Here is a 27,679-nt window from a genome sequence, read left to right on the forward strand (position 1 = left end):
GGGGCACACATAAAAGAACAGAATTGTTCTAATTCTTTTTAACGTTTGGAAGGAGCTTAAAATTAGTGAAATGCCAAAATAGTATTATCATTCCTGTAGTCATAAGTATCCTATCTTTAATTGTTGAACATTGTGTGAATTCACCTTTAGAACTGGATCCTCCATGAGTATGAAATAGATGGGATTTGAAATATAAGAACTGCTCAGTATTATTTTTAGTAACCTAGTTGTAATAAATCCAGAAAAAGAGAGCATCAGGAGCTCAATCTGAGTTAAAATAGTTTCATCATTTAAGATATTCCCAAAGAGAATCAGAAGAATGCCAAGTAATGCATTAACCCTTATTAATTATCTAAAAATAAAGTTATAAAGCAATCTGATAGTATTCAAAGATCATAGAAAATGACCCCCCAAAAAATCTGAATTAAAAAAAACTGCTTTCACAATATTTACTTTTTTCAGCATCGTCACCTGATGTAACAAGTACAGTTTCTCAGGTTGATAAAGTGTACTTTAAAAGCAGGGGAGGAAGGGTTTAAAGTCCTATTTTGCACATAGGAGTAATTTTATACCATTTTGAAATCAAATGGATTAAGTAGTTACAGACAATTGTTAAGCATTGAAAATAATCATAAAAAAGAATGGATGGAAAAAGAGATCCTTGCAACAGACCCATGTTAATTACCCTTGCAGCTGGGAGATCAATTTGCATATGGAGTCTTTGAAGCCTGTCAGGTATGAATTGAACCACTGAACTGCTACTTTTGATAATCAGGCCTTCTAAAGGTCCCCCCCCCATCTGAAAATGTTGTTTCACTGTATCAGTCTTTTTTCTGTGTGAAAGTACTGACTTTTAAATAATCTGTTCCTATGCATTTTATGTTTTTGATTTGCAAAAGAATTGATAGCAAAACACTCTCATAAAAGCATGAATGTCATTAATTAATTATTAAAAATCCAAATAACAAGAGATTTAGCTTTAGTTGACAACAAAAGCAGAGTGTTCAAAATGTAAGTCTCCTAAGGAAATAGATGGTTTACAGATTTTTAGTAGGATAATATGTTCTCCTATTTAGATTTCTTATATTAATTCAGACAGGGACAGGAGCAGTGGTGATTCACTATACTTAGCAATAACTAAATTTTCATTGGAGTATTGTTTCCATTTCTGGGTTTCACATCCTCAGAAGGAATTCAGAACTAGTTTAGAGGGGAGTCACAGATTGATTAAAGGATTATAGAGTTAAACCTTGGAAGACAGGCTAAAGAACAAATTGTTCGCCTGAGAGAGAGAAGTTTGAGAAGTGATTTATAATAGCCTTCAAATGTATGTAGAGTCTTTAAAGAAAAATGTCCATTTAGCCTCAATGTCTGGTTATGTTAGAACAAAGAAAGCAGACTTATAAGTTTTTGTTGGTAAACATATAGAAAAAAAAATACTGATGACAAGGGTTTCAGGACATACTCCTTCCTACTCAGTCAAATCTTAGCCTTCCTTTAAAAAAAAAAAAAAAAAAAAAAAACTTTCCTTGTCTCTCTTTTTTTCATCATATTTACAACTTGTTACAAGTCATATTCCATCACCTTCATGTACAACAATTTATTTATTCAATCCCCAATTATTGAGCACCAATTTTTTCCCATAATCTTTCTTACCATAAAAAAGTGATGCTATGAATATTTTGGTCTACCTCTGTTCTTTTTCTTTATCAATGATCTTCTTGATATATAAGCAAAGAATTTCTGGGTCAAAATGGCATTTTTGTCACTTCATTTGCATAATTCCATAGTAAGATTTTTTTTTTTCAAATCTTAATCATCTATCTACATGGGACTCCTCTCCTATCACTCAAAAACATTGTTTTCTCTTTTCCTTGAACTTCTAAAACAGTTACTACTTTTAATAACAACATGGATACTTAATTAGATGGTTTTAAATATATTTAACCACTTTACATAGTTAAGCCATGTCATTTCTTGTTTTGTTGCCATTGCTGTAGTACAGACCTTTCTCATCTCATATTTAAATTATTGCAATAATTTTCTAATTGATCTTTCTGCCTCCTATCCATCTACTTCTGATACTCCCCTGTCCAGACATGCTCACTGGAGGATTTCGATATTAACCTGAATCCTGATCATAGGTAAGGAGTGAAGGGGTGAAACTCATGAAGATGGTCAAAATAGGAGTTTGTTTATTCAAAATCCCCTCAGCTTATATGCCCTAATATTCTTACATAACTATAGTACACTGCATATGCACTAACTATATTATGTGCATGTGGGACCACATAAACAACTTGCTATTGTGTGCAAATGCTTCCTTGCTACTTAGTATAACTCTGCTTTAATTACAACATAGATTGTCATGCCCCCTGACTTCTCAGGAAGGCTGAGAAGTCAGTAATTGGGATGGGTAGACAAACCAGATACATTAGCAGGTTCCTTGCTGGGCCAGAGGCCTTATATGCCACCCAGAATTTCCCTTCTATCTGTGACCCTCTACACTCCCCAACCAGAAATATTTTACATATCATAATCTACACCTTTTAATAGGATAAATTCCAAAATTATTACTTTGACTTTCAAAATATGCCACAATCTATCCTTTTGCCTGCTCTGTTTACTCATTTTCTATCAGTCTTCCATTGTACATCCCTACTTCCATACTATTGCCATTGCCATTGCCTCTTAATGAAGTATTTGCTTTATTTTTACTTGATTTGCTTAATTCCCACTCTTTCTTGAAGTTTAGTTCAAATCTTATTAAATATAAATCCTCAGCTGGGTACTGAAGTAAGCAATAGGAATACAAATAGCATAGGATATTCTCACTCTCAAGAATTTTATAATTTATTTGGAAACACAAGGCAGAAATATAAAAGTCACCATATGCCATTTATACTGGTCTTCAAAAATATTTGATTATAAGTAGTGATTCTCATGGTAAGAATGTGTTTTCAATAAGATTGCAAACCATATTTTTCTTTACAAAATGTAGAATGCATAGAGTTGCATATGTGATAGATTCTCAATAAATGCTTGTTGAATTAAACTGACAAAAAGGTTAAAAGGTCACAAAGACTTTCTTACTATAGAGGTTATTATAGGCAAAGCACAGTCTCATTAGTGTTGTATAATTTGGACATCAAGCTTCCTGAGGGTAATTATTGTCTAATTGACCTAAAAGTACTTTTTACAATGCTATATTTATCTAGCCTTCTTTTAGTTTTTATTATGGTTATTTGTCTTTTGAAGAGGACAAAATTGTCAGGAGATTAACATCTTGATTTGCAAGTGAATTTTATTTAGGTGAGTGAGAGTTGTACAAAGTTATAAGACCCCCTCTCTCCTTTAGAGTCATAGTAGTCTAGTGGCAAGACATAGATAGGATGACTAACACTGATTCAGACCACAGCAGGTTTAGTTTCTAATCTATTATTTGATAAACCCCCAAAATCCAGCTGTCAAAAATAGCTTGGAAAAGAAAACTGGAAAATAATATGTCAGAAACTTGACATAGACCTACATCTACCATCCCATAGCAAAATATGGTCAAAATGGGTACATAATTTAGGCATAAAAGATGATACCATAAACAAACTAGGAGAACAAGGGATAATTTACCTATCAATTATTTTGGGAAGGGATGAATTTATTACCAAAGAAGAACTAAAGAACATTATGAGAGGCAAAATGAACAACTTTGATTACCTTTAAATTAAAAAGGTTTTGCACAAAACAAGTCAAACAAAAACAAAATTAAAAGGTAAGTACAAGGTGAGGAAAAAAAATCTTTATAGCCAGTGTCTCTGATAAAGGTTTCATTTCTAAAATATATGAAGAATTGTGTCAAATTCATAAGGATACAAGTCATTCCCCAACTGATAAATGGTCAAAGCATATGAACAGACAATTTTTCAGATGACAAAATTAGACCATCTATAGTTATATGAAAAAATACTCTAAATCATTATTGATTAGAGAAATGCAAATTAAAACAACTCTGAGGTACCACCTCATATCTTGCAGATTGGCTAAGATGACAGGAAAAGATAATAATAAATGTTGGAAGGGATATGGGAAAATTGGTAGAATTGAAACTATCCAACCATTCTGGAGAGCAATTTGAACTATGCCTAAAGTGTTATAAAAGTATATATATATCCTTTGATCCAACAGTGAAATTACTGGGTCTGTATCACAAGGAAATCATAAAGGAGGGAAAAGGATCCACATGTGCAAAAATATTTAGAGGATGTCTTTTTGTAGCAGCAAAGAAGTGGAAAATGAGTTGATGCCCATCCATTAGGGAATAGCTGAAGAAGTTGTGGTATATGAAGGTCATGGAATATTATTGCTTTATAAAAAATGATGAACAAGCTGATTTTAGAATTGCCTGGAAAAATTTACATGATTTGATGCTTACCAAAACAAGCAGAACCAGGAATACATTGTACACGATAACAGCAAGAATGTGAGATGATAAACTATGAAAGACTTTGTTCTTATCAGTGGTTCAGTGATCCAAAACAATTCCAATAGACTTTGGACAGAAAATAGTATCTGCATCTGGGAAAAAAAAAAAAGATCTAAGGAGACTGGATGTAAAACAACACATGTTATGTTAACTTCTCTTTTCTCTCTCTTTTTTTTTTTTATCTCTCCCATGGTTTTTCCCTTTTGCTCTGATTATGAATCTGTCTAGTGAGGGACACCTTCTTTAATCAGAAAAATATCCATGAGGGCTAAATGGTCCTCCAGGAATATTACAGTATTGTTTGTCCTTCATTCTTGAGGAGGACCATGACATCAGAAAGGTGATGCCATGCTGCTATGAAAAGAAATTTGGAAAAGAAAGACAAAAATTAAGAGAAAAATAAAGGTGTGTTTTATTTTTTAAAATTCTGATTTAAGATTTTACAGTTTTAAAAAGTGAAACAAGAAAATCAGAACCGCCCCATTTTCTCTCTCAATCAACCATTCTTTTCTTTCTTTTTTTTGTTGGCTATCAATAGTTACTTATCAATAAATACTTTAGCATTCAATTTTTATAATAATAATGTTTCATTTTTCAAAATACATGCAAAAATAGTTTTCAACATTCACTCCTACAAAACCTTGTGTTCTAAATTTTTCTCCTTCCTTCTTCCAAAAGCTTGTAGGCAGTTGATATAATTTATACATATAAAACTTGTTTTTAAAAAATATATTTCCATATTAATCACAGTTGTTAAAGAAACAGATCAAAAGGAAAAAGAAACACAAGAAAGAATAAGGTAATGAAAGAAAAAATATGCTTAGATTTGCATTCAGAGTTCATCAGATCTTTATCTAAATAGCATTTTCCTTTATGAGTCCTTCTTTTGTACTTAGATCACTATGTTGCTGAGTAAATCATGGCTGATTATCACACAATGTTATTGATACTGCATGAAATATTTTCCTACTTCTGTTCATTTTACTTTGTATCAGTTTGTACAAATCTTTACAGACTTTTCTGAAATTTGTCTGTTTATCATTTCTTATTGCGCAATAGTACTCCATTACATTCATATATCCCATTTATTATTTAGATGGCAATACATTCATTTTGTTTCACTGGCTCCGACTTTATGAAAGTATGTGGCTTTAGTCCTAGAACAGATCTCAAATCCTTATTGTTCCACCAACCTGCTACATTCATTTCTGCTTTGGCCCACCATTTTTTAAAATTGTTGTTGCTGTCTTTTCCTGGAACTGTTGTTATCTCCTCTATCTCAACACTTATAGACAAGCCCAACCTCTTTCAGTCCAAGTGGCTACTGATAGTGGCCAGTTCTGTAACTATTCTCCTCAAGTCCTCTTCCAACTGCAAAGGCTACCTGACTATTCTGATGTGTTCCTACTTGCCTCAAAGTTATGGTATCTAAATCAATACTAGAAATAGGCATAGCATCTTGCTCTTTTGTCATTTTGTTTTTGTTTTTGCTCCAAGCTCAACTGTTTCATAGCTATTGACATTCTAATGTTAGTTATATTGTCACCAAGTTTAGCAACACTGTGCCTAGAGAAAAGTGAAAAGTCCCTTAGTATAAAGCCTCAGGAGTCCAAGGCCAATCCAAATGTATATTTTTTCTGACTGAGAGCAAATAAGATGCCAAGTAAAATGTGATGGTCTCTAAGTAGGAAAATGACAATCATAACTTTCAAGTGGTGTCCTTCTGCTCATTTTGTAAGTAACCTGAGGATTAGAATCATAAGAATCATTTCCTGTGGTCACAAGACAAAGTTTTCTAGTATTCAGTGGTTCCCAAACTTTACAAAGTGCAAAGTGCACAGTGAAAATATATATCTGCTTGATTCAGATTAATACCTTATTACACATGGATGTATATAAGGACTTGTAGCTAAAGTGTCAGAGTGAAGGAGGGAAGAATTGATAGTGAAGGAATTGACATTATAAACAGTGATTTGGGAAGATAACCAATATGTTTATTTCTGACCTCTAAATTGGAATTTCAGATGTATCTTTAAAGGTAAGCTTACCACAGACTTACACAGATATTAGAAAATTAAATCTCTATTTTTATAGGAAGAGCACATGTATAACATGCATGTGTACATACACATATATACAAATTGTTAACCAGAAAAGAAAGTTGAGAGTGTTGGGAAGAAATTTAACTTTTTCATTCCCCTCTTCTTTAATCAAGACAGCAAATGTCTACTGTGTCCAGTAAAAAGGTAAATACCAGGACAGTACAAATTAAGCATAAAAATTCATCTTGCCTTGATAAATTTATAAATTTTTGAACATGTCATATTTTTAAAGAAATACAAAAAGACCATCTATCATTCTGCCAAGTTTAAAAAAAATGTCTCCATGGTCCTATATTATCTGTTCCTTACTATTAACTAACCACCACAATGTCAGAACCTAGTAATAATTATAACAGCTAACATTTACAAAGTGCTTTAAAGTTTTCAAAGTACCTGATATATATTATTTTATTTGCCTTCAGAAATGCTCCTCAGCTTGGCATTCAAAACCTTAGTCAATCTATATTAGTATAAATCTCTCAGAATGGTCTTAAACTTCAGCCATGCTTAGTAACTCACTATTCCTAGAACACATTTATTTATCTACTTATCTCTGCCTCTTAGTTTTTACATTTGTTAAACTCTTACTCTTTCTTCCATAAATCAATTTCTCCCATCCACTTATCAAAATTCTAACAAACTTTTAAGACTCCTCTCTTTCAAATTTGACATTTTCAGTTTAGTATTTCCTGATCCCCCTCAACTATATAGGATCTCTGTTTTGTATAAATTCCAAGATTTCTTTGTTTCCATTGACCTAACACAAACCGTCTTACAAGCCTATAATTGGAATGTTGCCTCTCCTCCCCTTTACTACTTAGAATTCCTAGTTCCTGTCAAAAGTCAATTTTTTCACTCATTACGTTCTGAATAAGCCCATTTTTCATACCTCATTTCTAATTTATTCTAACCTTTTCAACCCTCATGCTGATTACTTTGTATGTGCTTTGGATAGGTTGAAGTCTGAGTCTTTGGACCATCTTATATACTCAGATACATTCCCTCAACTTTTCCCTTCTGAATAGGAGTGGGTAGAGGGTGGGAATTTAGAATAATAAATTCCTCCTTTCAGCCATCCTTTATGGAAGGCAGAAAAATGATTTCCGGATCACTTCAATCTTTATCTTGGCTGTTATCCTTTGTTCTCTAAGAGGACCAAAATGACATCACTATGTTAGTCAAGTGTGTTGGACTGATCAGACCAATATAAACTCTGAATGATCTGCCACAAGTTGAACAGAAATAGTTCCTATGAACATTTGGAGTGGACTTTCCAACTTTGCACATCTTGGTTTCTTCTGAACTATTCATCCACCATTCTCCTTGGCTGGGGAACAAGATACTCCCTACTGTCCCTCCCTCTCTTTCTAGCTTCCTTTACTATATTATCTTTCTTCACATAACTTTACTATGTTATCTCTTCTCATTATAAGTTCCTTGAGGGCAAAGACTGTCTTTCCTTTTCTTATTTATATCCTAAGCACTTAGTACAGCTTCATTGACAAAGTAAGTGCTTAATAAAAATTTATTGAATTGAATTAAATTTGTATGTATATGATAAGTAGCTTGGCATAGTGGATTGAGAATGGATAGTCTCTAAGTCAGCAAGCCCAGAGTTTTACTCCTGTCTTTGATATGGCTTATATGACACTGGCCTAATCACTTAACTTCTCAGGATTCTAAGAAATTTTCTAAAATTAAAACTTTTAGAGATGGTATTGATCTGAATTAGTAAAAAACATTTCCTATCTAATTTTAAATAATAGATCATCAAATCACTATATATGTATGTTTAAACATATATATATATACATATACATTCATATGTGTATATAGATATATACATTCACATATAGATATAGATAGATTTTTCTATATAGATATCTATATAATCTATCTATATCTATATCACCTATTATATATGTATGTATATATGAGAAAAAACACACACTCACATACATATCCTACTCTTTGAGGGTAGAGACTATTTTATTTTGCTTTTCTCTCCTCAGAAATGAGGGACACACAAGAGGAGCTAAAATACTAAAATATATGCTTTGCTTGTTAATTTTTTTTTCCTGCGGCAATTGGGGTTAAGTGATTTGCCCAGGGTCATACAGCTAGGAAGTCCAGATTTGAACTCGGGTCCTCCTGACTTCAGGGCTGGTACTCTATCCATTATGCCACCTAGATCCCCCTATGCTTGTTAATTCTTAACTGATAGATTTATTTATACATTTCTTGTGTTATTGATTATTTAGTGCCTTGAAAAATTGTTATCTATGTATTTGTCTTGTGCCTCCACTAGATTATTGTTATTCCCTCCTTGAATGCAGGAACCATATATTATGTATTTGTATATTTCCACTGGTGCCTACCATAGTGCTTTGTCCATATGATGTCGTTAGTAAATACATGTTAGATTAAACTGAATTCTTTCCAGTTACATTGTCTTATTTATACTCTTCTAAATTTGGATGAATGATTTCAGTAGTATGTTTAGGTTCCAATACAGAACACAAGATACAGTTTTAATGCTCTTTAATAAGATAGATATCTAGCCTGAAAAACATGTTTATTTAATGATTACATACTCAAAGAAAAGAGTATACCTATTCTTAAAGCCAATAAAATATCCCAATCTATGAAAACAAATCATGCTGAGTGAAATAAACTTTCTTTGTGTTATCTTAAACTCTGAGATTTAGTAGGATAGTACATTCCTTGATCTAATGCAAAGAACATAACACACACAAAGTAAGCCTTCTTTTTTATAGTTGGGAGACAAAGTTTATATTATGGAACTGTTGTCTTAATACAGAAAAGAGGAAAGGTAATTACCACTATTGAATATAATTAAAATATTATTTAAATGCATTTTAAGCAGAAGAAGAGTTTTACATAAAACTTTCATTGAGACATAGAAATAAACTGAATGGATATAAGGTAATATTGTGGTACCATGGAAATGGAATTTGAAGACCTAGATTCAAGTCTCTGAGTTTCTACTTACAAGTCACATGACTGTAGACAGGTCCTTTAACTCCCCTAATTTTCCTTGGGTTCTTAGAGTTTCTCTGAAAGGCTGACTGGCTGCAATATTTCATCTGGAATCCTGACTCCAAGGTCAATATGACTAGCACTCCTGGGTTCATAGTTAATTTCCACATGCATTTGAAAAAGCCCATTTCTTGGAGTTAAAGCATAAAAGGACAAAAGGCATGTCCCTTTCCCAATTTATTTCATAACCTATTAGTACATAAATTGTGTGTGATCTTCACCCCCAGGAAGAAGCAGGAAATTGCTACTCAAGGAAAAGAGAATATGCCAGTCTGGATTTTATCAATTTTTTTTTCTGCATCCACTGAGATGATCATATGGTTTTTTGTTAATTTGGTTATTGATATAATCAATTATGTTAATAGTTTTCCTAATATTGAACCAGCTCTAGTAATGCTCAACCAGCATTCCTGGTATAAATACTACTTGATCATGGTGTATTATCCTGGGAATGATTTTCTGTAATCTCTTTGCTAATATTTTATTTAAGATTTTTGTATCAATATTCATTAGGGAGATTGGTCTATAATTTTCTTTCTCTGTTTTCATCATATCTGATTTAGATATCAGTACCATGTCTGTGTCATAAAAGGAATTTGATAAAAGCCCTTCATTCCCGATTTTTTCAAATAATTTATATAGTATTGGGGTTAATTATTCCTTAAATGTTTGGTAGAATTCACATATAAATCCATCTGGATCTGGGATTTTTTCTTAGGGCATCGATTAATAGTTTGTTCTATTTTTTTTTCTGAAATGGAACTATTTAAGCAATTTACTTCCTCCTCTGTTAATCTGAGCAACCTATATTTGTCTAGTTATTCATCCATTTCACTTACATTACCAAATTTATTGGCATAAAGTTGGGCAAAGTAACTCCTAATTATTGCTTTAATTTCTTCTTCATTAGTGGCAAGTTCTCCCTTTTAATTTTTAAGACGAATTGTAGAGAGTTGAAAGTCTGTATGATTGATTTAAACAAAATGTTAACTCAGTGGAATTGATAAGATAATGGTTATCTAGTTTAGCATGGTTGTGATGACCACGTTAGCACCCTGGATACCTTAGAATCAACCAGAGTCAGGATAAGCAAAAATCCTTAGTCTTTATTCTTGGTCTTTAGAGGTAGGATTGAATTAGTTGGAAGCAGAATCTCCACCATCTCCTTCTTCCTAGTCTACTGCCAAAGTAACCCTGGCTTATCTTATTCCACCCCCTAGTCCCTTCTACAGTTCTCTGTATACACCAATTATCGAGCCAGCACAGGATAGTGGGAAGAACCATTCCCCAAGCACATGTCCATAGAGTATTGGCCAATCAGTAATTAGCCTTAAGTGCTCGAATTGACCTCAGTGCATCGACTCAAGAGTTTTAGCCCTCTACACATGGTGATTAATAGTTCTCTAGTTCAGTATGATTGAATTACTTTTACAACAAATTCCCTAGTAATATAATGATTGGCTTATACTCAGTACACTGCATATAAACTGGGACAAACTTAACCAGAGATGATACTGGAACAGACTCGAGGAAGACAGAGGACTGCAGGCTGGAGCACAAGCTCCCAGACTCAGGGAAACTTGAAGACAAAGATCATTGTGGTGGTCCTCCTGCCTTCCCCACAGAAAACAAGATACTTTCTGGAGGACCTCCAGAAAGCTAGCCAGGGCCCCATGCAAGGAGACAAGACTGTGAAAGAGACAATAAAGACTTTTGGACTTTATGTCTGCTATTCTCAAGGTGATTATTCTGATGAAATGAAGGCTGCCCCAAAGACCTCCAGAAAACTAACCAGAACATTACATTTTGGCGCCCAAATATGGGACTAATGATTTACACTTAGAAGTCAAGACTAACATGATCCTCAGTTCAGTAGGAAAGTCTCTGTGATCCAGAAATTAGGGTGAGTACAAAAATAGACAAGAAGGAAACTTTGTTAAGGGTTAAACTAGTGTTTCAGCTGAAATGGGACAAATGTTTAGAAAACAGTCTTCTCCACCACAAAGATAGCGTGCAGAATGAATAGTTGAACTAATTAAAAAAAAAAGGTTTGATTGTAACTTGGGAGCAGATCATTGGACTTTTAGAAACATTATAGTACTCATCTCTTTGGTTTTCAAAGGAAGAAGGATTAAAGCCAGACAAGTGGAAACTAGTGGGAGAGCAATTAATTAAATATTACAATGATAATGGTCCTGATTCAATTCCTAAAGAAACATTCTATACATATAACAATATAATTGGCTTTAAGGAACTACAAAAATTTCAGAAGTAGGAAAAATGAGAAAGATCAGAAGGGGGATACTGACAAACTAGATGAAAAGCATGAAGAATTAAACAAAAAAGGAGTTAAGTACAATGCTGATCAAATTAAGGAATATGGTGCTTCACAGCAGAAACCATTAGGGCATTACTCATCCCCTGACTTAACCCTTTCAATTAACCCTTCATTGTTGGAGGGAGAAGGAAGGGGGGGGCAGTAACACAATCAGCACCACCCATGAAGCAGCTTTGTACACCCCATAAGACACAATTAGAAAAGGCACTAATTAAAACTAAAAAAAGGACAGGATATATCTGATTTAATAAAAGCATACTCTGTTATTCAAGAGTTTGACTCTTCAGGTCAAGTAAGGAGAAGGCACATTCCTTTTGGTCTGGAAATTATCAAAGATTTGAAAAAGGGTTGCACCCTTTAAGGGACTACATCGTCTTATGTTAAGATGGTATTAGAGAATTTGGCTTATGAAATTTAAACCCCAGTGATTGGAAATCTATAGCGAGGACATGTTTAGCATCTGGATAAAACCTGTTGTGGCTTTCAAAGTATAGTAAACTATGTAGAATACAAGCCCAATGAAATAAGCAAACTGGAGTTAATATACAAATCACTTTTGACCAACTAGCCGGTAAAGATCAGTATGCAGCCACTTTAGCACAGATTAATTATCCTTTGATAGCATATGAGCAAATTGCTGCTACTACTATCAAAGCATGGGCCTCCCTCCCAGGAAAACAAGATAGAGGGGAAGCCTTCACGAAAATAGAACAAATTCCAAATGAACCTTTTGCTGATTTCGTGGGATATCTGCAGACAGCTGTCATACAAACAATTGGTGAAAATGGAGCAACAGCATTAATGATAAAACAACTTGGTAGAGAAAATGGTAATGAGGTTTGTAGAAGAATTATTCTAGAATTACACAAGAAGGCTCCTTTAGAGAAGATTATAAAGACACTGTGCCACAGTGGGCACAAATACATTTATACCCAGGCTATGATGCAGGACATGGGAAGACAGGGTCCCTCTCATCAAGGAACTTCCAGAGAGACTTGCCAATGCATGGTAAAGTAAGGCATCTGAAAATTTAATATAGGCATAGAGATAGAGTGAGAAAACAGGATGGGAGAACAAGACCCAAAACCCCATGTTCAAAATGCAACATGGGCTTCCACTGGGTCTCAGAATGTAGATTGACCCAGAGAAATGAGTGGCAGGGCAAGAGGGTAGCCAAGTTTACACCCAGAGAGTCTTTAGAAGTTCAATACCCTGATATGATCAATCAGTCGAAAAGCAATCTGATGGAAGAAAGGGATTACAATTGGGGAGAATAGAGGTTTTATAATCCAACAGAAGAACCGTGTCCAGTGCAAGCAGCTCTAATATAATCTCCAGAAAGTGGTGAATGGAAGGGACTAGATAGGTTAACTGCTTGGTGGAGAGGGTTTGCTTGTATCTCAATAGATGGTGAAGGAATCTGATGGATGCCAACAAGCACCTTGAGAGGAAGAAAAAGATAAAAAGCTCAAAATAAAGAAGACCAAAGAAACAAGTGACACTGAAAGGGTATAGCAAAAATGAGACTGTTACAGAACTTCAAAACCAGCAGGAATCATTGGATTCCCTGAGACATGATACGACTGATATAGGACTTCAAAACCTGCCGGAATCATTGGATTCCCTGATACATGATGAGATTATTGCAGGACTTCAAAACTTGTAGGAATCATTGGAATCCCTGACACATGAAATAATGGACAATCAATTGGTTTTGGACTATTTCTAGGACTTATTGACATATATAATTCCTCATGTTGATTCATGTTGTTTGTTACATCACAACTAGCCTGTGATACTATGTGCTTATGTAATACCTGCCATGTTAATGGATTTATGTATACCTGACTCAAGTGAGACCATTCAGAAACCTGCCAATCTAGTTTGATTCCCCATTTCATTTTGGTATTTTCATCTCCCTTCCTGAGACATCAGAGAGGACATGATCACCTCATTTTTGGGGTTCTCATCTCTCTGAGAAGTCAGAGAGAGCATGACCACCAATGTTCTAAAACAAAAGAAAGCGGGAGATGTAGAGTGTGGAAACTCTGTATGATTAATTTAAACAAGGTGTTAACTCAGTGGAACTGATAAGACAATGGTATATAGTTCTCTAGTTCAGTATGATTGAATTAATCTTACAACAAATAATGATTCCCTAGTGATATAATGACTGGCTTATACTCAGTATACTGCATATAAACTAGGACAAATTCAGCCAGAGTGGGGACTGGAGGCTGGTGCACAAACTCCTGGACTCAGGGAAACTTAAAGACACAAATCATTGTGGTGGTTTCCTGCCTTCCCCTCAGAAACCAAGACTTTATAGGACATGCAATTTTGAGGTGGATCTCAATCTCCTTTGCTTTTGAAAATATATTTTCAAAATCTTTTCTTTGACTTTTTATAGACAAAATTTAATCCTGAACTATTTGAATTGACATTATTTTATAGCTGAGGCTGTATTTACAAACTTTCTTGAGTACTGAAATGATAAAATTCAATTTCTTGTGTGATGAAATCATTAACTATTTTTTCTACTTAATCCATGGGTTTTATTGATCAATATTCTAATCTTCTTGCAATAATATATTTGTAGTTCTACTCAATTTTGATATTCAGATTGATTTATTTAGTATGTATTTGGGGGAACATCAATGACTTTGTCTTGTCATCAACAATAATCACTACCTCGTGCAGAATTTTTATGTTCTTTTATGATACTTCTGCCAAAATATCATTCACTTCTGCAATTTTGGGTTTCAGATGGTCATTCATGTTAGTCATTCTCTTCTCTACACCCTCTGTGACTTTGTAGAGAAATTCTTTTTATGCTTTGTGTTGAGTATTTTATTATTTTTCTTATTTATTTTTTCTTTGAGAAATTTAATTTCCAACCTGCTTTCCATCCTAACACCTTCTTTGAAAAGACTGAATTATCTTTAAAACCATTAAAGTAAACAGAAGTTAAATGACCTAGGGTCACACAACTAGTAAATGTCTGAAGTAACATTTAAACTTTGGTCTTCCTGACTCCAAGACTGAACTATTAATATGTCTTATTCATAATATACTGGTCTTTAAAAAATATTGTATCATTTATCCTTGTTAAATTTGCATCTCCTTTGTATCATCTCTGAGTAACTAGGATTACATTTAGCCTTTTGCTCTTTGACATTTTGTCAATTCACCTTTTTTTTCTATTGCTGGTAATTTATCTCAGGTTTCCCTCCTCACAGATTAGCCTCTACAACTTTCTTTGTCATGGAATCCATATGCTCTCTCTTAAACATCCCTGTTACTGAATGTTCTTAAATTCTGATCTGAATTATCTCATTGTACTCTGTAAACTCTACAGGGAATGGATGGACAGCAACTACATTTCTAGTCTCCATTTCCTCAGGCAAGGTAGCTCTTTTCCCTTTAGCAAGATGTTAGTTCTCTGTAACCATAATTTCCTTACCAAAGTCTCACTCTCTTTGACTCTGACTAAGTAGAATTATTATTTTCTATCTTTCATTGGGTATAGAAGAATATGACTTAATCTTTGTTGGATGAAGGCATAACTTTAGTTATTGCTGAAGAAATTGGAAACACAAAACTTTCAAGTTAGTTACATTAAAAGTGCCTTCTGTAGGTGAAGGTCAAAAGTTAGTTAAGATGAATGTTAATTCTATTTGTCTGCTATTTTTTAATAAGGCCTTTCATAATGTGGAAATGTCTATTGCTTTACTTTTCACAGTTTTGCTAATTGTTATAAATTTGATGATTTTCTTCTAATTTATAGCTTTTCATATTATGCTGAAGAATTATGCTTAAGAAAAAAAATACTCTTTCATTTTGCTAATCATTTGGCCCCCAGATAGTCCTCTCCCCACCTCCAGGATCTAATACATACTGTTACCTAAGACTGAGGTATATCAGAGTTGAATAGGCAGGAGAGGAAAAAAAAAAAAAGGACTTTAGATATGACAGAAAAGTTAAAAAATTCATGGAGTTGCCATGCTGAGTAATTCCAGAAGCATTAAGATCTGCTTCCCAGAAAATTCAATTTGGGAAGTTTGAGGAAGTAAAATTGGACATCATATGGGGATCTCACTGTGAAAAGCCTGGAAAATCAAGCATTAATTTAGAGTTGTTAAGCTAAGTTTTAGGCATCATAAAAAAGTAAGAATGGAAAAAATGATGTAATAAAAGTTATTTAATAAGAATAGAATGGCATGTATCCAAATTAGGATAGCAGGGAGAGAGAGTATAGTTAATTTAGACATTCAGAATAAGTCACATGAATTCAGATCTTAAGAGAATCTAAACTATATGACCTATATTCTCCCATATTCACCTCCAAACAATCATAAAATAAAACACACCTAAAACAAATTCTGAGCATATTTCAAGCTCCTTTCAAGATATCATAAAATAAAAAAAAATCTTAGCTTTGATATGCAGTAACCAGAAGGCTAAATAGACATTGTAAGAATCTACCAATCACCTCAGGAAAGAGATCACAAAATAAAACTAAAAGGAACATTATAGCCAGAAGTCAGTACTATCAAGTCAAGGGAAAAAAATGATGCGAGTGTCCAGGATGAAACAATTCACATATCAGGGAGTTAAAATTAGTATTACACAAGACTTATACTTGCAATATATTATGTTTGGACATCATGGAACATTATATTTCAGAAAGCAAATTCTAGGATTACAACCTAAAATCATTTACTGAGCATAACACTTCAAAGGGAAAATGGTTATTTAATGACAAAGAAGAATTTCAGACTTTTATAAGGAGAAGACTCAAGAGAAGTCTAAAAAGGGGAAAGAAAGAAAGAAAACATCAGGAATTCAATAGAGCTAAACTGTTTACATACATGATATTTGTAATTCTTGAAAAAGTTATTCGTAATTACACGGATAGAAAGAAAATACATAGATAGAGTACAGCTATAAAGTTAATTTGATGGAATGACATAAAAATGATTAAGGGATAATAAAAAGGAGTATATTGCATGAAGAAGGAAGGGAGAGGTAGAATGAGTTAAATTATTTCACATGAAAAGGCATGAAAGACCTATCATAGTGGAGGGGAAGATGAGAGGATGGGTAAGGAAAATTGCTTAAACTTTGCTGTCATTAGCATTGGCTCAAAGAGGAAATAGTACACACAATCAATTGAATACATAAATCTATCTTACCCAACAGAGAATAAAAGAGGAGATTAAGTAATGAGGGACACTAATAAAAGAGATGTCAGACCAGGGGAGTGGTAGACAGAAGCAAAATCCTGTCAAGGAGGGAAAAGGTAAAAGCAGACAACAAACAAGAAGAAAAATAATTTGGAGGAAAATGCACAATTAGTAATCATAACAGTGATTGTGAGTGGGACAATCTCTTTCATAAAATAAAAGCAGATAGCAGAATGGAACAAAAACCAAAATAGCAGAACATGTTGTTTACAAATAACAGAGTTAAAGCAGAGAGAGATTCAAACAATAAAGATAAAGAGCTGGAGCAAAATCTATTATGCTTCACATAAAGAAAAAAAAAAACAAGGATAATGATGCCGATTTCAACAAAGTAAACGCAAAAATAGAGCTAGATGAAACAGACAAGGAAAAAACTATGTTTTGCTAAAATGTACTATACATAATAAAGGATTAACAATACTATACATGTAAGTATCAAGTAATATAACATCCAGATTCTTAAAGGAAAAGTTAAATGATCTACAGGAAAAAAATAGATAACAAAATTATACAACTTTGCCTTCTCAGAATCTGAAAAATCCAAGCAATAAAAAAAAAACAACAAGAATGAAACTAAGGAGATAAATAGAGTATTAGAAAACTCAAATATGACAGACTTTTCAAGAAAACTGAATGGAAGCAGAAAGGAATAGATGTATGTTTTCAGCAACACATGGACCTTATGCAAAAATTTATCATGTCTTAGGGAATAACATCCTCTAAATCAAATGTAGAAAGGCAAAAATATTAAATATATTTTTCAGGTCATAATACAATAAAAAGTTCATTGAACACAAGACAGTCAAAAGATAGAATAAAAATTAAATGTTAGCTAAATAATCTAATGCTAAAGAATAAGTGGATCAAAAAACTAATTATAAAAATAATGATTTTATCAAAGATGAATGACAACAGACCAAAATTTATGGACTATACCTACGCAGTACTTAGGAGAAATTTTATTTCTTTAAATTCTTACATCAACAAAATAGAAAAAAGAACAGATTAATAAATTGGAGATACAACTACAAACACACTAGAAAAAGAGAAAATTTTAAAGTCCTAGTTGAGTACCAAATTGGAAATCATGGAAATTATAAGTGAGATTTATAACAAATCAAAAAAAAACTATTGAGCTAAAAAAATAAATCTAGGGAAAAAAATTAAGATTCCTAAAATGATTTGAATAAAAGAAAAAAAAAAACAAATATTCAGTACTGAAAAAGGATGAATTCACCACCAATTAAGAAGAAATTAAAGCTACAATAAGTAAATATTTTATCCAATTATATGCCAATTAATCTGACACTCTGAACAAAATTAATGAACACTTATGAACATGTAAATTATCTAGATTCCCAATTGGGAAATGGTTTGCTTAAATAACCTCATCTTATAAAAAAGAAATTACACTGAGTGGAGACAAAATAGTAGAGAGTAGACAGGTTTTAGTCTGAGCTCTTCTTGGCTTCCCTCAGATCAACACCAGATGAAGCCTCTGAATTGGTTTTGGAGTGATGGACCATACAAATATTTGGAGTGTAATAAACTTCCAGCATAAGATATTTTGGAAGAACTTCAGTAAAGGTCTGTTTCAATCAGGTGGGAAAGAGGCATGATGCAGTGTAGTGCAGGCAGAGAACAGGGATACAGGGCAGTATAGTATCCACATGCTGAGGGAATCTACTGGGAGGCTCCTAGCCAAAATACAACAGCATTTGCTACTCTGTCTTGGTTCAGAAGACAGTGGATCAGCAAAATAGCTGTGAAACACCCAACACAACTACACAAAGCAAATAGTAATTCCCTGAACCCCAGAATAACATGGGGCTTGTCCATGCTCATCCAACACAAGAAGGAAGTCAGCAGCACTACACCCAGTGCAGTGTGAAGCCACTATTATCTGTAGAGGAAGTTTGATACAATCCCCCCTTTGCTTTAAGGGCAGGCAAATTTAAATGAGCAAAAAGGCAAAAAGAGTTCACCATAGGTGGCTTTTATATAGGTGGGAAAAAACCAGATCTCAAATCATGAGGACAGTAAAGGCAAATGAAAAAGAAACCAATTTATTGAAAAACAGAATTTCTGAAATAGAAAAAAAGAAGAAATGATCAGCAGGATGATTTTTAGAGAGGCTTGGAGAGACTTACATGAACTGATGCTAAGTGGAGTGAGGAGCACCAGGAGAACAGCATATAGCAAAAGCAAGATTATATGATGATCAATTCTGACAGATGTGGCTCTTTTCCCTAGTGAGATGATTGGAACATCCCAGTTCCAAGGGTCTTGTGATGAAGAAAGCCATCTGCACACAGAGAAAGGACTGTGGGGATTGAATGTGGCTCACAATATAGTATTTTCACTTTTTTGTTGCTGTTTGCTTGCACTTTGTTTTCTTTCTTATTTTTTTTTTCCATTTTGAATGCATTTTTCTTGTGCAGCATTTTCTTGTGGAAATGTGTATAGAAGAATTACACAAAATGAGCAAAAAGGCAAAAAGAGTTCACCATAGGTGGCTTTTATATAGACAGACAAAAAACAGATCTCAAATCCTGAGGACAGTAAAGGCAAATGAAAAAGAAACCAATTTATTGAAAAACAGAATTTCTGAAATAGAAAAAAAAAACAATGAATATAACAACTCATAACTTTTAGTTCAATTGGTCAAATACAAAAGAAGATTAAAAAGATAACTGAAGAACATAATTCATTAAAAATTAGAATTGAACAAATGAAAGTGAATGACTGAATGAGATATCAAGAATCAAACAAAACCCTCCCAAAAAAATTTAAAAAAAATAGAAGAAAATGGAAAATAAAACCAGACTTGATCTGATTTCTCTTGTGCAACAAGATAATTGTATACACCTGTCTTTTTTTTTTTACCATGCTTAACATATATTGGATTACTTGTCATATAATGGAGGGGGTTGGGGAAACGAGGAGGGAAATTGGAACACAAGGTTTTTCAAGGGTCATTGTTGAAAAATTATCCTTGCATATGTTTTGAAAATGACAAGCTTCAATAAAAACAAAACAAAATAAAATAAAAAAAGAATTCACCAGTCACCTTCTGAAAAAGACCCCAAAATGAAAACTCCAAGGAATATCATAACTGTTTCAGAATTATCAAACCAAGGAGAAAATCTTGCAAGCAGGCAGAAAGAAACAATTCCAATATCAAGGAGCCTATCCTTGGATTACCAAGGACCCAGCAGTTGCCACTTTCAAGGACTGAAGGACCTGGAATGTGATATTTCAAAGGGCAAAGGAACTTGGATTGCAGTCAAGAATCAATTATCCAGCAAAATTAAGCATAATATTTCAGGGGAAAAGATGGACATTCAATGAAACAGGTGACTTTCATTTATTTCTGATTAAAAGGCCAGAGTTGAACAGAAAATTCAGTTTTCAAATACAGAACTCAAGAGAAGCACAAAAACTGTATCTCTATTATGGATATACCAGAGAGTGTAGATAGAATTTGATTTTATTGTGATGATATAAAAAAGAAACTAGAGGCAAAGAGAGGATTGTACTTGAAGAAGAGGAAAATAGAAGTAAAATGGGATAAATTACATATCATGAAAAGGCACAAAAGATCTATTACAATTGAAGGAAAGAAAGTACAGGGACAAGCATTATGTGAACCTTACTCTCATTGGATTTAGCTCAAAGAAAGAATATCAGACATATTTAGCTTCACAGAGAAATTTACCTCACCCTACAGGGAAGTAGGAGAGGAAAAGAGGGGAGGGGCTGTAAAAGAAGGGGTGTTTGAGGGAGGTAGTAGTCAGAAATGATCCAACAATTCTGCACAGCAATATGTAATTAGGCCCAAAGGACTACCAAATTGTGCATACCTTTTGATCCAGCAGTGTCTCTACTGGGTTTATATTCCACAGAGATCATAAAAAAGAAAAAAGGACCCACATGCGCAAAAATGTTTCTGGCAGCCCTTTTTGTAGTGGCAAGAAACTGGAAACTGATTGGATGGCCATTAGTTGGTGAAAGGCTGAATAAGTTATAGTATTTGAATGTTATGGATTATTATTGTTGTTCTCTAAGAAATGATCCACGGGATGATTTTTAGAGAGGGCTGGAGAGACTTACCTGAACTGATGCTAAGTGGAATGAGGAGCACCAGGAGAACAGCATAGAGCAAAAGCAAGATTATATGATGATCAATTCTGACATATGTGGCTCTTTTCACTAGTGAGGTGATTCAGCCCAGTTCCAATGGTCTTGTGATGAAGAGAGCCATCTGCACACAGAGAAAGGACTGTGGGGATTGAATGTGGATCACAATATAGTATTTTCACTTTTTTTGTTGCTGTTTGCTTGCACTTTGTTTTCTTTCTTATTTTTTTTTCCATTTTGAATGTATTTTTCTTGTGTAGCATTTTCTTGCGGAAATATGTATAGAAGAATTGCACATGTTTAATATATATTGGAGAGGGGGTGGGGAGAAGGAAGGGGAGATATTTAAAAAACAATTTTTAGCAAGGGTGAATATTATTTATGCATAGGTTTTGAAAATAAAAAGCTTTAATAAAATAATTAATTAATTGAATTTCTTAAAACAGAAATTGAACAAGCCATCAGTGAACACCCTAAGAAAAGAATTCCAGGGATAGATAGCTTCATAAGTACAGTTTACCAAATTTTCAAAGAACAATTAATTCCTAGATGATATAAACTTTTCAGAAAAACAGGCAAGGTAAGGACCCCTACCAAACTTATTTTATGATATAAATATAGTACTGATACTTAAGTAAGGAAGAGCTAAGACAAAAAAATGAAAATTATATACCACTTTCATTAATAAATATTAATGCAAAAAATTAAAATAAAATAAAATAAAATATTTAAATAAAATATTTTAAATAAAATATTTCAGGAAGGCAAGGTTGGATCAATACTAGGAAAACTATCAACATAATTAGCTGTATCAATAACAAAACCAACAGATATCATAAGATCATATCAATAGATGTTAAAAAAGCTTTTGACAAAATGTGATATACATTCCTTTAAAAACATTTGAGAATATAGGAACTAAAGGAATATTCCTTAAAATGATAGGCAATATCTATCTAAAACTATCAGCAACCATTATCTATAATATAAATAAGCTAGAAGCCTTCCCCATAAGATCAGGAATGAAATGAGGAAGCTTATTATCAATACTGTTATTCAATACCATACTAGACATATTAACTGTGACAATAAGAAAAGACATAGAAATGGGAGGAATTAGAATAGTGAATTAAGAAACAAAAGTAACAATCTTTACAAATAACATAGTGGTATACTTAGAAAATCCTAGAGAATCAACTAAAAAATTACTTGAAACAATAATTTCAGCAAAGATGCAATACATAAGATAAAATTACATGGATCACTAGCATGTCTTTATATGACCAACAAATCCCAGCAGGAAAAGACAAAGACACTCTATTTAAAATAACTATAAACAATGTAAAATACTTGGGAGTTTATCTGCTAAGACAACAAAGCCAGGAACTATGTGAACATAGTTACAAAACACTTTTCACACAAATAAAGTCAGATCTAAACAATTGGAAAAATATCAGTTTTTCATGGGTAGGCCAAGCCAAATAATAAAAATGACAATTTTGCTAAAATCTACTTATTCAATATAATTTCCATTAAACTTCCAAAAAGTGTTTGATAGAACTAGAAAATATAACAACAAAACTCATTTGGAAGAACAAAAGGTCAAGAATATCAAGGGAATGAATAAAAAAAAATACAAAGGAAGGCATTCTAGCAATACCAGCTCTCAAACTATATTATAAAGAAGGAATCATAAACAATATCTAGCACCACCTAAGAATAGAGTGATAGATCAATAGAACAGATTCATTAAACCAGACACAGTAGTCAATGAACACAGTAATCTAGTCTTTTTTTTTAATAACTTTTTATTGACAAAACCCATGCCAGGATAATTTTTTACAGCATTATCCCTTGCACTCACTTCTGTTCCAATTTTTCCCCTCCCTCCTTCCACCCCCTCCCCCAGATGGCAAGCAGTCCTATACATGTTAAATATGTCACAGTATATCCTAGATACAATATAATGTGTGCAGAACCGAACAGTTCTCTTGTTCTACAGGAAGAATTGGATTCAGAAGGTAGAAATAACCTGGGAAGAAAAACAAAAATGCAAACAGTTTACATTCATTTCCCAGTGTTCTTTCTTTGGGTGTAGCTGCTTCTGTCCATCATTGATCAATTGAAACTGAGTTAGATCTTCTCTTTGTCAAAAAATCCACTTCCATCAGAATACATCCTCATACAGTATCGTTGATGAAGTATATAATGATCTCCTGGTTCGATTCATTTCACTTAGCATCAGTTCATGTAAGTCTCTCCAAGCCTCTCTATGTTCATCCTGCTGGTCATTTCTTACAGAACAATAATATTCCATAACATTCATATACCACAATTTACCCAACCATTCTCCAATTGATGAGCATCCATTCATTTTCCAGTTTCTAGCCACTACAAACAGGGCTGCCACCAACATTTTGGCACATACAGCACCTTTTCCCTTCTTTAGTATCTCTTTGGGATACAAGCCCAGTAGTAGCACTGCTGGATCAAAGGGTATGCACAGTTTGATAACATCTTGGCCATAATTCCAGATTGCTCTCCAGAAGGTTGGATTCGTTCACAATTCCACCAACAATGTATCAGTGTCCCAATTTTCCTGCATCCCCTCCAACATTATTTTTTTTGCCTGTCATCTTAAGCAATCTGACAGGTGTGTAGTGGTATCTCAGAGTTGTCTGAATTTGCATTTCTCTGATCAATAGTGATTTGGAACACTCTTTCACATGAGTGGAAATAGTTTCAATTTCTTCATCTGAAAATTGTTCATATCATTTGACCATTTATCAATTGGAGAATAGCTTGATTTTTTTATAAATTAGAGTCAATTCTCTATATATTTTGGAAATGAGGCCTTTATCAGAACCTTTAACTGTGAAAATGTTTTCCCAGTTTGTTGCTTCCCTTCTAATCTTGTTTGCATTAGTTTTGTTTGTACAAAGGCTTTTTAATTTGATGTAATCAAAATTTTCTATTTTGTGATCAATAATGGTCTCTAGTTCATCTTTGGTCACAAATTTCTTCCTCCTCCCCAAGTCTGAGAGATAAACTATCCTATGTTCCTCTAATTTATTTATTATCTCATTCTTTATGCCTAAATCATCTACCCATTTTGATTTTATCTTGGTATACGGTGTTACGTATGGATCCATGAATCTAGTCTTTAATAAACCAAAACACTACACCCTTTGAAGTAAGAACTATTTGACAATAACTGCTGTGAAAACTGGCCACAAATTTGATAAAGACCAATATTTCATATCATATATCATAAAGTCAAAATGGATGCATGATGTAGACATAAAGGATATTAACATAAGCAAATTAGAATTTTCAAGTAATAGTAAACTTGTCAGATCTATGGGGAAGAGAAGGATTCATGACCAAAAGCAAACTAACAAAAAAAGAGAACACTGCAAAATATAAAATAGATATTTTTAATTATATTAAAATTAAAAGATTGGCTTTTTTGGTTTTTGAGGGGTTGTTTGTTTTTGGTTTTGGCTTTGAGGGTTGTTGTTTGTTTGTTTGTTTTTACAAATAAAATTAATACAACCAAGATTAGAAGGAAAGCAGAAAGCTAAAAAAACAATCTTTATTGGTAGTATCTCTGATAAAGACTTCATTTCTAAAATATATTCAGAACTGAGTCAAATTTTCATAAATAAAGGGCTTTCCCTAATTGATATTGTCAAAGAATATTAAGAGCAAGTTTTCAAATGAATAATTCAAAGATATTTATAAGCAAATGAAAAAGTGGTCTAAATCACTATTGAATAGAAAAATAAAAATTAAAACAGTTTTGAGGTACCCCCTCACAACCATAACATTGGCTAATATGACAAAAAGGAAAAGTATAAATGTTAGAGACAATATGGGAAAATTGGGATATTAATGCATTGTAGATAGAGTTGGGAACTGATCCAATCATCCTAGTGAGTAATTTGTAACTTTATCTGAAGGGCAACCAAACTGTACATATCCTTTGATCCATCACTATGACTATTAGGTTTGTAACCTAAAGAGATCATAAAAAATGAAAAGGACCAACATGTATGAAAGTATTTATGGCAGAGTCCTTTTCACAATGGCAAGATACTGAAAATTTAGGAAATGTCCTTCAACTGGGGAATGGCTGAATAAACTATGGATGCATATGATTGTAATGCAATATTATTGTGAAATAAGAAATTATGAATAAGCAAATTTCAGAAAAATCTGGAAAGATTTGTACAAACTGATGCAAACTGAAATGAACCAGGAAAACACTGCATACAGTAAGAGCAAACTTGTGTGATGATCAACTATGAATAACTCACCTTTTCTCAGTAACATAATGATCCAAGTCAAGTTCAAAGCACACATGAAGGAGTGTTATCAACATGCAGATAAAGAACTTATTGACCCTGAATGCAGATTGAAGCATATTTTTTCACTTCCTTTATGTTTTTCTTTTTTTTTTTCTTTTGATCTATTTCTTCTTTCACATCTATGACTAATTTGGAAATATGTTTTACATGATATCACATGTATAACATATTAAATCTGTGTATCTCAGAAGAACAGAGGAGAAAGACAGAGAGAAAAATTTGAAACTCAAAATCTTATAAAAAATGAATGCTAAGAATTTGTCTTTACATGTATTTGGGAAAAAATACTATTTAAAAAATGGTTGTTACCTTCAAGAGACCATAAAGAAAGAAAGAAATCCTGTCACTTACCTATAATTTAAGGGATAAGAAAAGGAAAATGAATCACTTAAGAAAAAAATAAAGAAAGATTAGAGAGATGGGAGGACCAGGATATTTGTCATTATTGAAATTCAGGAAGAAAGATTTTTCAGAAAGGGAGTGGTCAACAATTCAAGGACAGTAGAAAACTCTCCAACAACCTCTTAATCTACATATAAAAATACATTAGGGGGAATGGCAGGCAAAATAAAAAGAGACAATGCATATACATGAGCTATGGTGTCCTTTAGGATGAAAAATCCTGTATAGGACAGCAAACTTAGCTCTTCCCTTAGGCTAAAAATTTAGTTTTACAAATGATAGTACCCAGACTGGGCACCTTTTAAAGGCCATTTTTCAAGCCTGATCACAAGCAGTCCAATTATAAAGGAATTCATCTTTTTTTAAACTTATTCTTAAATTTTTTATTTTCCTTCTTAATTAATTCAATCTCCTTTCAAATGAATGAATCATCAGAACACACTGTGACCCATTCAGTCACAATGGAGATAATGTTGTATTATTGGAATGGACCTAAGAGAATTCAGGGGGAACAAAGTTAGCCAAGGTCAAATTGAATTGTCTTAACTCAATTTCTAAAGTAATCCCAATGTTTATTGTACATTGCAGTTCAGACAGCTTAAAAAGAATATTTATTATGTCAAACTCAAGAGACAATATATATTTTTTATCCATGCCGTAGTTTCAATCAGAATGGCAATAAATTTAACAAGCCACTTCCCAAGGTTGCAAGTCATTTTGTTGATTATTCACAATTGGTAAACTTAATTTTCTTTAAAAAAAAAAAAAGTTGACAGTCTAACATTCATAGAATTCATAGAAAGATCCAAAACTGTTAAATTTTCAGTTTTGTTTGCTATTATTGTTTTGGTGGAGGGTATTTCTGGAGATCCTTTTCTTTTGGTGGGGTGAGGGAAGAGGTGTTTTGTATATTGCTTGGTCAATTTACTTTCTTTTATTTCTCTTTGTAGAAAGCTGAAAAGAATAAGACCAGGAGAGCAACCCTCAACCAGAATTTCTTTCACATTCAATTTTGGGGATTTTCTTCTTCAGCCTCACAGCATCTCCTACCCCACCCCCTCAGCTCAGAAATGTCTGACTGCACATTTGCCAAAGGGTGTTTTACTATGGTAATCTTCAGGCCTATACAAAGAACATAGTCAAAATAAATAGCTCCCTTTAAATGTCATTATGTGGAGTAAAATTCTATGTGGTGTATTAATAGGCCTCCCACAGCTAAATCCTAGCACACCACTTTGAAAAATGTCCCCCTCGTGTGTATCACTTAAACTGACAGAAGTGAGGGAATTCAAGAGTTAAGAGGGAACACTGTGGCTCTTATGAAAATTAATAGAAGGCAGAAGAGTATGAATTAACAAATGAGAAATAAGCAAGCTTTGTTTTAAAATGTATTTTGCTTTTTATGCTTCCTAATGTTATTTTAATGTGTGAGAACTGATGAGAGGGCCAGCTCTTTTCTTTGCCATTTAATTTGTTCATTTTTTTAAATTTAACAAATCTTTAATGGAAGTAGAAATCAAGTCATTGTCATGAAGGAAGAA

The 27,679-nt window shown here is 33.2% G+C and overlaps 1 long non-coding RNA gene across 1 annotated transcript; it reads left to right on the plus strand.

The window, feature by feature from the left end:
- The first annotated feature begins 540 nt into the window (after positions 1-540).
- Positions 541-27,679, plus strand: LOC116423130. The gene is made up of 3 exons (XR_004233596.1): positions 541-735; positions 2,098-2,144; positions 27,089-27,679. It is a non-coding gene; the product is annotated as an uncharacterized LOC116423130 (long non-coding RNA).

This window comes from Sarcophilus harrisii, chromosome 4 (genome assembly GCF_902635505.1).
Source record: "Sarcophilus harrisii chromosome 4, mSarHar1.11, whole genome shotgun sequence".
Taxonomy (NCBI): Eukaryota; Metazoa; Chordata; class Mammalia; order Dasyuromorphia; family Dasyuridae; genus Sarcophilus; species Sarcophilus harrisii.